Source organism: Papaver somniferum, chromosome 7, assembly GCF_003573695.1.
Source record: "Papaver somniferum cultivar HN1 chromosome 7, ASM357369v1, whole genome shotgun sequence".
Lineage (NCBI taxonomy): Eukaryota > Viridiplantae > Streptophyta > Magnoliopsida > Ranunculales > Papaveraceae > Papaver > Papaver somniferum.
Window position 1 is genome coordinate 89,727,541 of NC_039364.1, and position 13,400 is coordinate 89,740,940.

General features: G+C 34.6%; 1 long non-coding RNA gene across 1 annotated transcript; it reads left to right on the top strand.

Annotated features, from left to right (window-relative positions):
- Positions 1-7,105: 7,105 nt before the first annotated feature.
- Positions 7,106-10,527, top strand: LOC113297842. The gene is made up of 3 exons (XR_003333761.1): positions 7,106-8,507; positions 9,175-9,258; positions 9,808-10,527. It is a non-coding gene; the product is annotated as an uncharacterized LOC113297842 (long non-coding RNA).
- Positions 10,528-13,400: the final 2,873 nt, after the last annotated feature.

Sequence of the window (13,400 nt, forward strand, 5' to 3'; positions counted from 1 at the left end):
GGTTCCCGGTTTGGACTTTTACACAAATTTGAGAACACACTATGTTTATATCCAAACATGGTTACTTGTTCTAAACTCTCATTTCAATCATTGAAACTTTCTTAGAGGATGTTAAAATAGTTGTTATTCACGAACTGTTAGCATCAAAGCGAGTTTCAAGTTATTGAAATAATCAACATGACTTTCATCACGAGTAAAGATGAACTTGGATAAAGCGGAATCTTACCAATACATATTTATAGAAATAGATAAGTGAGATAAACTCGGCTCGAAATAGCAAATGTGTATAATTGAAGTCTATATAGCAATACGACTTTTTTCTCAAATAGGAGATAGAGTAGATAGACTTTTGAGTGATAGATAAGTTCAAGTCTCCACATACCTTTTGTTGATGAAGTTCCACAAGTTCCCTTGAGTAGTTCTTCGTCTTCATTCGATGAACGCCGTGGAGTCTAAAGCTCAACTACACTTACTATCCTAATCCGAGACTTAGCTATAAGTAGAATAGAAATCAAGACTTATAGTTTTGACAACTAAACTTGACAAACAAGCTTGAGATAACAACACTTGCGAGTTCGACCGAGCCATGCTCTAGCAATCCCCCCCTTTGTCAATTTTAGTGACAAAACTATCAATACATATGGAATACAAAATAAATAAACTTTGTAGCTTCTCTTCCAAATGCTTGATCTCCTTGGTTCTTCAACATTACTCGAAATCTTCGTCACTTCCAAGTACTCCAATGATTCTAAATGTGTTCAAATTGTTGAAGATCCGTAGCTATAACAATGAGAAAACAATAGCTTTCAATCATTGATATACAGTGTCATAGTATTATTACATAGCATCAACGTTCAATTGTATCACAACTTCGACAACAATACTACGGTAATATGCATCACTCCCCCTTGGTCAATACTTCATCTCACATGAAAACCACTCCCCCTTACATAACGATCCGAAAACCATATGTATTTGTAGTGTGAACTACACATTAATTCTCCCCCTTTTTGTCAATAAGATTGGCAAAGGTACGAAAATTAGTGGGGATCTTAATGAAATTTCCATAGAGATACTTCATGACCAAAAGAAAAGCACATATTAACTTTTTTAGATGCATTCATATAGCCGAAACTAAATGCATTTATCAAGGGGTTTATAAAGATACAACATAACCCCTATAATATTCCACATCCGCAATCCCCACAAAGATGTGGCAATTAAGCACAAGTTCAATTAAGAACTCTCCCCCATAAAATGTCATTCCCGAAAGAACAACGAGAGCGACCTTTCTTTCACAAGAAAAGAAGGATTTCTTTGGACATTAACAAATAACATGAAACATGCATTTGTATCCAAAAAAACTTAATTAAATTAACCACAGTAGAACCCATGATTAAATTAATCGGGAATGCTCACATAAGAGAACTTACGGAGCCGCACAATATTTACATAAAGATATGCATCAGGGAAGATCAATACTGCAGAATAAACAAAGATTCATTTTATATTTCATCACTATTTGCGCAATGACATATAATAGACTTAATATTTGTAAACAAAAGCTCATCCTATCTTCCATCAATATTTGCATAATGACATAATAGGCTTAACTTTTGTTTGTCAAAAGTTCATTCAATATTTTATCAATACTTGCATAATGACATAAGAAAGACTTAACTTTTGACCATGTATGGGACAATCATAGTTCACGGACGCAAACACACATATCCCATAACAAGTTGCAATATATAAAATCATAAAGATTAATACTGCAAAATCATCTTCCAAATAAACTTTATAATTTAAATAAATAAATCTAAAGACATTGCAAGATGAAAATCGTTGGAAATAGCTATGTGTACTTACAATAATTGTTATTCCAAACCCTAGTTATCCTTCTTAAAACATAAGAATAAATTCTCATAAGAAGTTTCCTAGATAAAAAGAACTCTTAGAGAAAATAATTCGAAAAACATCAGACATGACCAACAACCATAGACCGAACATAGACGAGTTCATCAGTTGCTTTCTTCAGTTCGTTTTTCAGAAAATCAAGATTCTTTGTTGCAATTCCAAGATGTTCACGTATGACATCAAAATCTCAAAGAAGATTTCCTATCAGTTGTGATGACATCTGAACTGGCAGATTGTTTTCATGATCAACAGCATGGTAGCAGGTTATGAAAGCAGGGTTCTCGTGAAACTTGATTGTCTTGCCCTTCTCAACTTCGTCTTCCTTGTCGCATCCATCCATTATGCACACACAAAAAAAGGTTCAGGGAAACTTTTTGACGTTACGTAACATGTATGTACCAAAAAGAGCATGATACATACATATATATATATTATATATATATATATATATATAAGTGCTTCATAGGAAAACCCTAGGGTTACTCGTATACGTTCCGTACGGGTCAGGTGTCGTGCACACATGGTCACAAACTTGATACAAGACCAAGAGAGTAATGGAGCCAAATTTAGAAGTAGTTTTGATAAAAATAAAAAACACATTCTAAACACATTGACGACAACCTTTAGTTCAAAAGAACATAAGATAATTGTTGATGAACAACAACTAATTGGTCAATGGGAAGAAAAATGTTAGAGCATTGCTCGGTTGAACCCACCAAGCATTGGTATGTCAAGTTTGGTTGTCATATTTTAGTGAATCAAAACTCATGTTAAGAGTCTCTTGATTAAGTACTAGAGTCCACTTCGTATAGGTTAGCTTGAAAGTATTAGGATATGAGACATTAAAAGTATTGCGAAGTCTTGAAGATGTGAAGAAGCAATGAGATACAATGACAAAAATCATCTTTCCACTTGAGGTTAGTGATATTTGACTTGAACTGTTTCAATCCCTAACGTATCTTTCAAGTCGTGCATATTGAAAACAAAACTGCGAAGCATATTTGAACTCTAGATAGACATAGTATTAAGGAATACAATACGAGGTTTATTGCTCAACCATTAAACATTGTAGATAAGACATCGCCATAATCATTTGAATTCTATTGTGATTATGTATGGGTATGAGGTGAGGATTTCATCCTAGGGAACACTGTTTTACATGTGTTCTAAGGAAGTAAGTTCATAAACTTGTTTGTGAACCGAAAAGGAAATTTCCAGGCGTTATTGGTTTTGTTATTCATTGCATATCTTATGAACAACCAATATGTGTGATTGAGTGTAACCGTTCACGACTTGTTGTGTTCTTGGTAGAACTATTCACAAAGCCATGACTTATGTATTGGTATGACTTTCATTAGTGAAACCGATCTTAAGTAATCACCTGAGATGGTATGATCGGGTTTGTGATTTTATGTCTGACCAAATATGGGAAAGGGGAACCGATCCTAGTAAGAGGTGCAATACATCACAAAGGGGAACTGATCCTTATTTGAGGTGCAACAAGGTTTATAGCAGAAAGGGGAACTGATCCTATGAACATGTGCAACACGTTTTTAAGCAAAGGGGAACCGATCCTATGGACATGTGCAACACATATAAATTAGATACCATATATATGTGGGGAACCGATCCTAGTACCTAATCAACCGAATTTTGGAAAGCTAGTGTGAATATGCACAATACTCACATGGAAAGTAGAACCTAAACTTGTTTTGGTAGAATCGATAAACCCATGATTGTGATTGAATGTTATTTGATCAATCGCATAGTTCTTGAAAGTCAGATGAACCAATTATAAACTTGTTTGGAAGTGTGGAAAATCGGTTTCAAGGTTGTAAGTGTGAAAGAGAACTTACAAAGTAAGGATGTCGACATACTTTGAACACGTGCTATGAATGTTTATTGTTTAATTGTTCAAAGTTATTCCTTAATATCTAAGGGAAGAGAATCCCAGGATCGAAACATAAATAAATTAAGAATCTTTTAATTAAGGTATTTAACTTCATTTTATAGGGAAATAAAAATTAGTAATGTGCATTTACTAATTAGAGATTTTCCGAGAGACTTCGGTCATTATTTTTGGACAGAGCATTTCCAGGAATTATGAAAACCGAATTTGTGCTTTAATGAATATCTTGAGAATATTTTCGATTTTGGAAATTCCTTGGTGTCCAAACTTCCTTGTCTATAAATACTTGAAGTTTGCCTTTCTAGCAAACTAATCCTTCGTAACAACAAGCTTCCTCTTTGTTTTGTTGTTACTGGTGTAGCCGCCTATTCAGAGAGGAGAGTAACCTAATTAGGTGAAATCTCTTACGGCCGCTCAGTTTAAAGTCTTCTTTGGGATTGAGAAGCTCTAGCGTGTACCGTTGTTGGGAAACTAGATAACTGCGGTTTATCTTTTGTTTTCATTGATTTGATTGACTAATGGTGGTTGAATTTTGGTTGCACCTAGTTTGTTTATGCTTGAGAATCTTCTTTTATGATATAAGATTTACTCAAACTAGTTCAGAGTTCCGATAAGGATCTTTAGACTGTTGTTAGTTCTAAAGACGATCTTGTGATAATCCATTGTTAATAAACTACATTATGTGCGTGATTGATCACAAGAGATTCAAGTGATTGTGTGCAGGTTATTATTGAATATCTAAGAAGATTTGAAGACGAAGAAGATATTGAAGATTTCTGATTTGTGGGTTCATAATCTTTGGTGTGCACAATACTTGTTTCAATAAAAGAGGATCCAATTAATAATCTGTTTATCCTTGTGATAGATTGGATTGATTAATTGAGTAGATCGGCATCAACACAATTCTTTGGAGTAATAGTGAAGTTGGCTTAATCTTAAACGATTACTTCGATAATTGAATATAAGATATATCTAAGGACCTGACGAAGGAGTTTATGTTAAGATAAACAGAAGAGCCTTTGTCCAACTCATATCACTTGGTTGAGTAGAGTTGATACCAAAAAGATTTGTTGTTCCTTTAATGTTTGGAATGAGAACCAAAGGAATTGTTCCAAGTACGTGATTAAGGTCGGAAGCGTGGGAATACAGATGGAACTAGGTGAAATATAGGTTTAGTTGCTTGGTCTCAACTATACGAAGTTAGGTGTAACTTTGTGTAGCGGCTTAATCCTGAGAGTATTCAATTCTGGACAAGGTCCCGGGGTTTTTCTGCATTTGCGGTTTCCTCGCTAACAAAATCTTGTTGTGTCATTTACTTTTTATTTCCGCATTATTATTGTTTTATTATAATTAAAGTAAATTACACAAACGTTAATTCCTATTTACTTGATAAGTGAATCCTATTGTGTTTGGTTAAGTCCGAACCGTTTTATCAAGTAACATACTTCGTCGTTGTATTGTCTCGATCTTGTATCCATAGATGATCACACGAAGTGTGAACCTATTAGTTGTATTGTCTCGACTCAGTCCATAGACAATCACTTTCGAAGAAAAGACTTATAGGTAGGAAAAGTTTTAGCTTGAGGTGTATTTGGGTACCCTCGCATTTTCAATTGGTATCAGAGCAGGCAAACCCAAAAAGATCTAACAATTTGTGTTTGGTGCGATCCAACCTATAAGAATTGAATTTAATGAATGATTCAGTTAGCATAAAGCAAGACATCAATAGTTTTGAATTAACACTTGATGATGGCATCTATGATTCAATATCTGAAGAAATTATCTCTAGAGATTCTACTAGACAAGTTAATCTTGTTAATAATGTAGAAAACGATGATGACCGGAAAGTACGTCTACAAAAAGGGTTAGATGAAATTTCCGATGATGATGACTCAGATTTTGAACAAGAAGTAGAAGAGGATATCTCACAATACTCTAAACTGCTGGATCCTTTGAATAATAAAAAACTGAGAACTTCGGATTTTATTGGTTTTATGACCTCTTTGTCGTGAGAACAAGAAACTGAGGAGGGTTTTTCAAGGATATTATATTGGTTACCAAATCAGTGATTCTCTTCTTATAGATCGTACTGACGATCTAAATTCTAAGAAATTAGAATGTGAAAATCTTCAAAGAGATCTCTTTTTGTCGAAAAAGAAACTTGCTGAATCTGAAGCAAGGGTTAATTCTCAACCAAAGAGTTTTGAAGAGAAAAAAGGTGTATATCTCTCACGAGAAAAACATCTTAAGGCTGATCTAGCTGGTGCTCTTGATAAAATCAAGACATTGGAAGAAGAAATTTTGGACCTTAAAAAGTTCAATGTTAGCTCAAACAATTTAACCTCAATGTTAGAAGCAACTAGAAATCATCGTGATACACGAGGATTGGGCTATAAGGGAATAGATGCTTCAAATATTAACAAAGAGGTAAAATTTGTTAAAGCTACTAATTCTTCTCAACCAGAGGCTTCCACTGATGACAAAGATGCTCATATTTCTTGTAAAGAAGAAAAGTCTGTCAAGCCTAAGAATAGTGTTCAACCAACAGTAATCAAAGAAGGCATTTCTGCTAATGTTAAGAAAGCAACAACGTTGAACAAAGACAAGAAGAAGGAGAAAACTCGTCGAGCTCCAATGCAAGAGGATCCACAAAAAGGTAACACTAAAACTCATACTTCGTATATTTATGCTAAGCATTATTATTATTCTGGTAATAAAGGACACTTGCAATGGGGATGCAAAGTTCGTAAGATGCAAGATGCACTTTCTTTTGTATCAAACGAATTGGCTAAGTTTTCTCCTCATAAGAACTCATATCGTTATTGTCCTAAGTTTAGGAAAAAGAATAATTATAATGACAGTTCCAATTTTGCATATCACCCGACAAGGTCATCTCATAAAAGACCCGAATATAAAAAGAGAGATAACTGTAAAGACCCTCAAGCTCGTCAATGCTATCAGACTAGTCAAGAGACGTCTTAGCCGCAAATTACTCGATCAGTGCAAATCAAACATTAATTAATAAGAATTAATCTAACAATGATTTAGATAAGAAACTAGTTTCGTTAGATAGGTCTCGAAAAGTTACGCAGAATAGACTACTCGAACGTGTCAATCAGATACGAATGAAGAAGATATCATCAGATTTGTTTGAAGGGAAAAATAGTCATTTGAAGTTTAGCCGCCTTGGTTGCCCTTATCAAATTCTTGGGTGCCTTAATGATTCTCGTTGGTCTTATCTTCACCCGTCGAGAAGATAAGTCTTCTTTCTTTTCTTCTTCTTTCTTATTCTCTTTTCTTTTCTCTCTTTCTTCTTCCCTTTCTTCTTTTTCTCTGGCGATTCCGGGAGGAATTATCCGATTTGAAACCTTTGCAGAAAATTGGTGAGATCAATCAACCGAGTGGGGTATCGATGAGTTCATAGTTTGGGTTTAGTCAGAATCATCGATTAAGTTGGAGAGAGGTGTTCCTGTGAAAGTTAGGGTTTCTTTGAGATGAAGTTATGGAGGAATTGATTAATTAAAAGAGGATTTAAGTAGTTAGTGATGAATAACAAAAGGGGTTGGTTTTTAATTGAAGTCTGAAGTTGAGTCAATGTTGAATCAGAGTGCTAGGGTTTCATGTTCTTCCCCAAGTTAAGAACTAGGGTTTTGGATGTTGAATGAAGATTCAATTTGGAGTTAGAAAAGAAGAAATTGAAGATTGGATGTGGTGATTTGAGAGGTGAATCGAAGTGTGGAACTCAGATTAGAAAGATAAAAGAATTGGGAAGTTTTGGGGTTTCTTGTGAATCAGTGAGGGTGATGAAGATTGTTGGTAGTTTTGAGATGTTTGTTCAATTGAGGCAGAGGAAGAAAGAGCTCGACCTCAGTTTCCTGTGTAGAACTGATTTGAGGTAATTGTTTCTATGATATGATTCAATTTAGTTATTCAGTATCATTGTTTGATTTTATGTTAATCGAAATGGAGATTTAAATGACATGGTAGATAGGTGATAAATGTGGTTGTTTTTGAAGATGAATGTTTGTTGTATGGTGTTGATGAATTAGAGTTAGGTAAAGAGGCTTGTGATGCTGTTGTGGGTGTTATTGATTGAAGTTGAATGAGACTTGAGATTTAAGTATAAAGGTTGGTACTGATGGTGGTATAAATCTAAATGGTGATAACTGTTGCAAGAAGAAGTTTGTTGTCTGAGTTTGGTAAATACAATGGAAGGTTCAGAAACTGCAGGACAATGTTAATGGGGATATGAGAGGGTTTAAAGTTCAGTGGATTGATATACGTTGAGAAGAAATAAGTGCAGCTGTTAATGTAAATGGGTATGAGCAGATGATGGTGGTCTTAACTGAAATGATAGTACTAGATATAAGCTGAGTCTGATGTGTATGAAGGTGACTGTGTATTTTTGAAGATGAGGTGTTGAAGTCAGTTATTAAGAAGAATGAGAGTTGAGTTGTTGTTGACAGTGGTGGACTAATGGATTCCAGGATGCTTATATGGAGATGAAATTGATGTTAGTTTGGAGATGGTAATGGAACTGAATTAGTAGTATGAGTGAGATTCAGGGTGGAGGTCTTAGTGGTTTGAGTCAGTGAGCATGTATAGCAGATGGTTGTGTTGAGATGCAACTGTAAATATCATATGAATTGTAGAAAGATGTTGCTTAAAGCTGAAATTGCAGGTAAACTTGGTTATTGTAAATGAAGTTTGAAGTTTGTTAAGTATAAATGAATTGTGTAATGTTATATTTTGTAGATTCACGTTGGTAGTGATTTGTAGTTACAATAGGGTGTTTGCCAGTTAGTCATCCCAGTCAGATTATCTGACTGATTATGTTCTTAGCTGACTCAACGTTTGTCTGATTCAGTCAATCTGGCTGAGACGAGTTGACCTTGTTAACCTGAGTTGATTCGTTTCACTCGTTGACCAGTTGAGATGACCTTGACTAGTTAGACTGGATTTGACCTGACCTTGGACGTTGACTGTTAGTTGACCTTTGACTATACGTTGACCGTTAGTTAACTTAGATCGAACAGACCTTTTGTTAACTGGCCGGTTTGATTGGCCGGGCCGGAGTAAGCCCGTCGGTCATGGGCTTGGGCTTAGGATCAGTCTTTCTTAATTAGATGAATTGGACCCTTATGGTCCGAATTAGCCTTAGATATTCCTGAGACTTAGGTAATGGATTATATAATCAATATAATTCAATTAGTAAACCTTAGCTATGCCAAAGGTAGAGGATGGATAGGTGTAAAGTCATAAATGGGCTTAGAACCATTAGATAGACTTGTATAATTCCTGTATGATCCATTTTGGCTAGATTCTTAGACTTCTTGTGTGATTAACAGTTAGTCTATATTAACAACGATCGATTCAAGGATGAACCAGTGGATCGTGGATCTCGAGGTAGGCGTGGCTTGTCATCAAAAGAGGTGGGAATCTATATTTAACTCTTTTGTAACCGTTGTTATTTCTTTTACAAAAGTTTATGTTTAACAAACTCATGCATTGTCTGGTTGTGCTTTCCATGCATTGTTTAACTTTGAATTACGAAAATTCTGTTATTTCTTTTAATCTTTCCATTTCTTGGAAAGGAATTATAATGATTTATTTTTCTTTATGAATTGTTTGGGAAATAAGAATTTCCATTTGTATGTTTGGAAATGAGAATTTCCATCTGTGGTATATAAGATACTTCTCCTTCTTTTATATCTACATGAATTCATCTTTTATGCACATGGCTAGGGCGATGCACCGCAATATTATTATTGAGTGTGGTTAGCACAAATATTATACATTGTTTGATGAAGGAGTTAGTTCCATATGCATGATTGTTTATTTCTGTGAATTGATTATCTTTTAATGTTTAGGAAAAACATGTATTGTTTTCTAGATCATTCCAGTGATTACTTGAAAGTTAAATGTTATTCCTACTGGGCACCCCTTTTAGGGATGATGTGCTCACCCATTCCCACTTTTAGTTTCAGAGACAGATTCAGAATTGCGCAACGAAAGCTTCGAGGAATTGAGTCCGTTAGTCGGTTAACTTCGACTATGTTTATTATGTTGCATATTGTATTTGTAAACCAAATAACTATTGTATATGTATCATTTGAGAGGAGTTCTTGTATATATATTTCTGAGCGGGGCTAGTTTTTGGGTTAAGTTTTGTAGCAGATTTATTAATTGAAGGTTTAAGTAAAGGATTAGATTCTTATTGCCTCTTTATTTAGTTAATCTCTTTGATTAGACAGCTGCCAGCTTAGGGGGCGCTACAATATTGGTATTAGAGATCACTATTAGATCTTATATGGAAAAAGATAGAAATAGTCAGTGCCAGTTAGTGAAATAGATTAGTTTGGAACTGGGTTGGGTTGTGAGATAAATCTTAATCACTAAAAGTTATTAATAATTAAAAGACTTATTTGATTGTTTGTTTGTTTGATTGTTTGTGTATGTAATGAAGTAAAAATTGTAGGGTACACCAGTAACTTTAGCTAATAAAGGTTAGGGAATAATCAGTCTAAAATGTATGAACACGTAGACAATTCAATACTAAAAATTGTGAGATTAGTATTATTGATGAATCTTGAAGGTCACATAGAAACTTATTGAATATCTTGACTTATACGCAGAGTAAACAATTTATAATTACATAAATATTTATGATATTTTTGGGACTTAATAATATTTGTCGAATAATAGTTAAACCATCAATGTTAATAATAAAAATATTATTATAGTGATTATAGATGATAAAATAGTATTAATAATTTTTATAAAGCAATAATTATCATTTATCAATTAGTATTATGTTGAACTTAACTTAACTAAAATTTCAATATAGATATATAACGATAAAAATATTGATTATGATTAAATAGTTATGGGAAACTAATAGCACTTATCTACGGTTAAGTTTTGTAATTAAACTAATGACAAATTAGAAATGTATGTTTTGCGTTTAAATTAGCTAGTTAATATAATACTTACTAGACATTAGACGTAAAAAGATGAGGATATAAAGTACAAAGTAAAATGACTTAACTTGTCAGTAATATTGTACTGAAATTATTTTTAATCTAATAGATGACTCAGTAAATTTCTAAAATGAAACTGTAGTTGCAGGAAATCCTACACTACACCCCTCACAAGATTTCATTAACATTCAACTCATTTTTGGATTAACAATCCTAATTTTATTGATGAATCTTTAAACAATCTTACAAGAAAAGATAAAGGAATCAAGAATAACCTCTTCTCTAAATTTTCTCTCTCCTATTTACTTGCTTCTCACTCAAAAAAGATCTCTCTCTTTCCTTTACAATTGAACGGCTATTTATAGGAAATTACATAGTGGATGACAGCTAATCTGTCCTTTATTTTCGGATATGACTTGCGACATTTTCGCAACCTTATAAATATCAATCTCGCAAACTTCTTTATTTTCGCAGGATCGTCACACTTTTCTCATGATTTGGTTGATGTCGTTTATTATGTCGTTTCTGAAGTTGTTCTGCGACACTGTCGTGTTGTGTTGTTAATAATTTCGCTGAGGCATTATTGCTGCGAGATTCTGATCCCACATCTTGCCTCTTCTCATATCTTCTCTGCAAAGTAGAGAACGATGTGAGAAATACCGCAGCTATCCATTACTTCATATTCTGCATTTATCACACGTATCATTTCTCCCATCTGTTTCTTGACACGTCTTCTGTAACCGCTGCTTTTCAACCGCTCACGTCTTTTCGCATTAATTGTGTTTATCTTCTCGAAAATCTCCTCTATATATACTCTTCTTACTCTCTCTCTTTTTTTTTACTCTCTTTTTCATCTTCTCTGCAACTTCATCATTTTCTCCGTAAATTCTTCCGCTGTAATTTTTCTTCTATCTTCCTTCTTCAATCTTCGTAATTCTTCGTCCATTCCCATACTCTATATTCAGATATGCCTCCAAGTGGTCAAAAACATGATAAAACCTTAAAGGACATTCAAAAAGATCTTGCCGAGAAAGGTTTCACACTTTCTACCATTCCTGGTGAAAGTGCCAAATCAATTATTTCTATCAAACTTTTCTCTGATCAACATTGTGATGATCAATAAATCATAGTTTCGCTGGGTTAAATTCTCGCAGGTCTCCCCATTCCTCTTTATGACCCAGATATTCCTCTGTTCTATGAAATTCTCGCTCACTCGAGATTTTCGCGAGCTATCTTCCAATTGAGTGGGGATTGCATCCGTCTGATGCTGGAGTTCGCTAACCGTGGTGCTGGTAAAGGATCTCTTTATTCCAAAGAACTTAGGGATCCTAAATTCGTAGATCTATAGATAGTCGCTGAGAAGTATACAATAGCAAATTTATTCGAAAATTATGAATTAATATCCATGAAGAAAGAGAATACTCGTTGGGGTATTCGCTTGAAAAGGAAGGATGTTATTGCTGAAGATAAAATGCTCATGCATGACATTGATTGGCACTCTGGTAAGAACACAACCCCTCTCCAATCTAAAGATGATAAATGATGCGTTTTTCCCTTGATGCTGAAAGGACCTTACATTGCTGGGTCAAATGTTCTTCCTGAGAATCTCGCTACTTATCAACCTTGGGTATTCTCTTGGCCCGAGAAGAAGAAAGAGGTATGTTTCTTCCAGTTTCGCCCACTTTGCATTTCTTTATTTTTCTTTATTCTTTTGTTCGCTGATTCTTGCGACATTCTACAGATCCAGAAATTGAAAGATAACTACCTTAGGACTGGGAAGGCTAATACCTTGTTAGCTCCTCGCTCACACACAGATGAGGTAAGAAATATTCTCTTATGATTTTAAACAATATATTATTACCTCTATTTCTTATTTCTATCTGTGTGTGAAGGTTATCGCTGAAATAGAAGAGCCTGCCAATGTTGCGAAGACTGGTGATAAAGGCAAAGGTGCTCTTCGCAGGGAAAAACCAACTGCTCCTCCTTCAAAAAAGAGAAAAATACGTTCTTCCTCTCCTTCAAATACTCCTTCTCATGAAAACTCCGAGAGTGATGAGGATGATGAGGATAATGATGACTCTGCTGCAAATGAAGATTTTCCATCTGAATCTTCTATGGCTAAGCTCTCTGGCATCTTTTCTGATTCTTGGCAAGGAATGGGAGATAGTCAACTCGTTAATACCTGCAAAGCTCACTCCATGATTTGCGATGTTCCTTTATTGGATGGTGATAGTTCTCTTCGCGGAGTTTCTAGATCGGTGACTCCCAACTTCCTGCATTCTCTTAATAGTCTGGTATGCTTTTTTCTTTTTACTTCTTCATTATTGTAACTCAAAATCTCTTTCTATTTTAATACTTTTTACATTTTCTCGCAGGCTGAAAAAGCTTCTTTCGCTGTTGCCTCAGATTTGGAGAGGAGACGCGAAATTCTTGAAAAGAAGAATCTTCAATTTCGTACGAAGAATGAAGAACTGGAAACTGAAGCTAAGGGTCTTCGTGAGAAGAACAAACAATTAGAAGCTGAAGTTAAAGGTCTTCGCGAGAAGAACACACAACTGGAAACCGACACTTCTTCGCAAAGGAACAAAATTTCT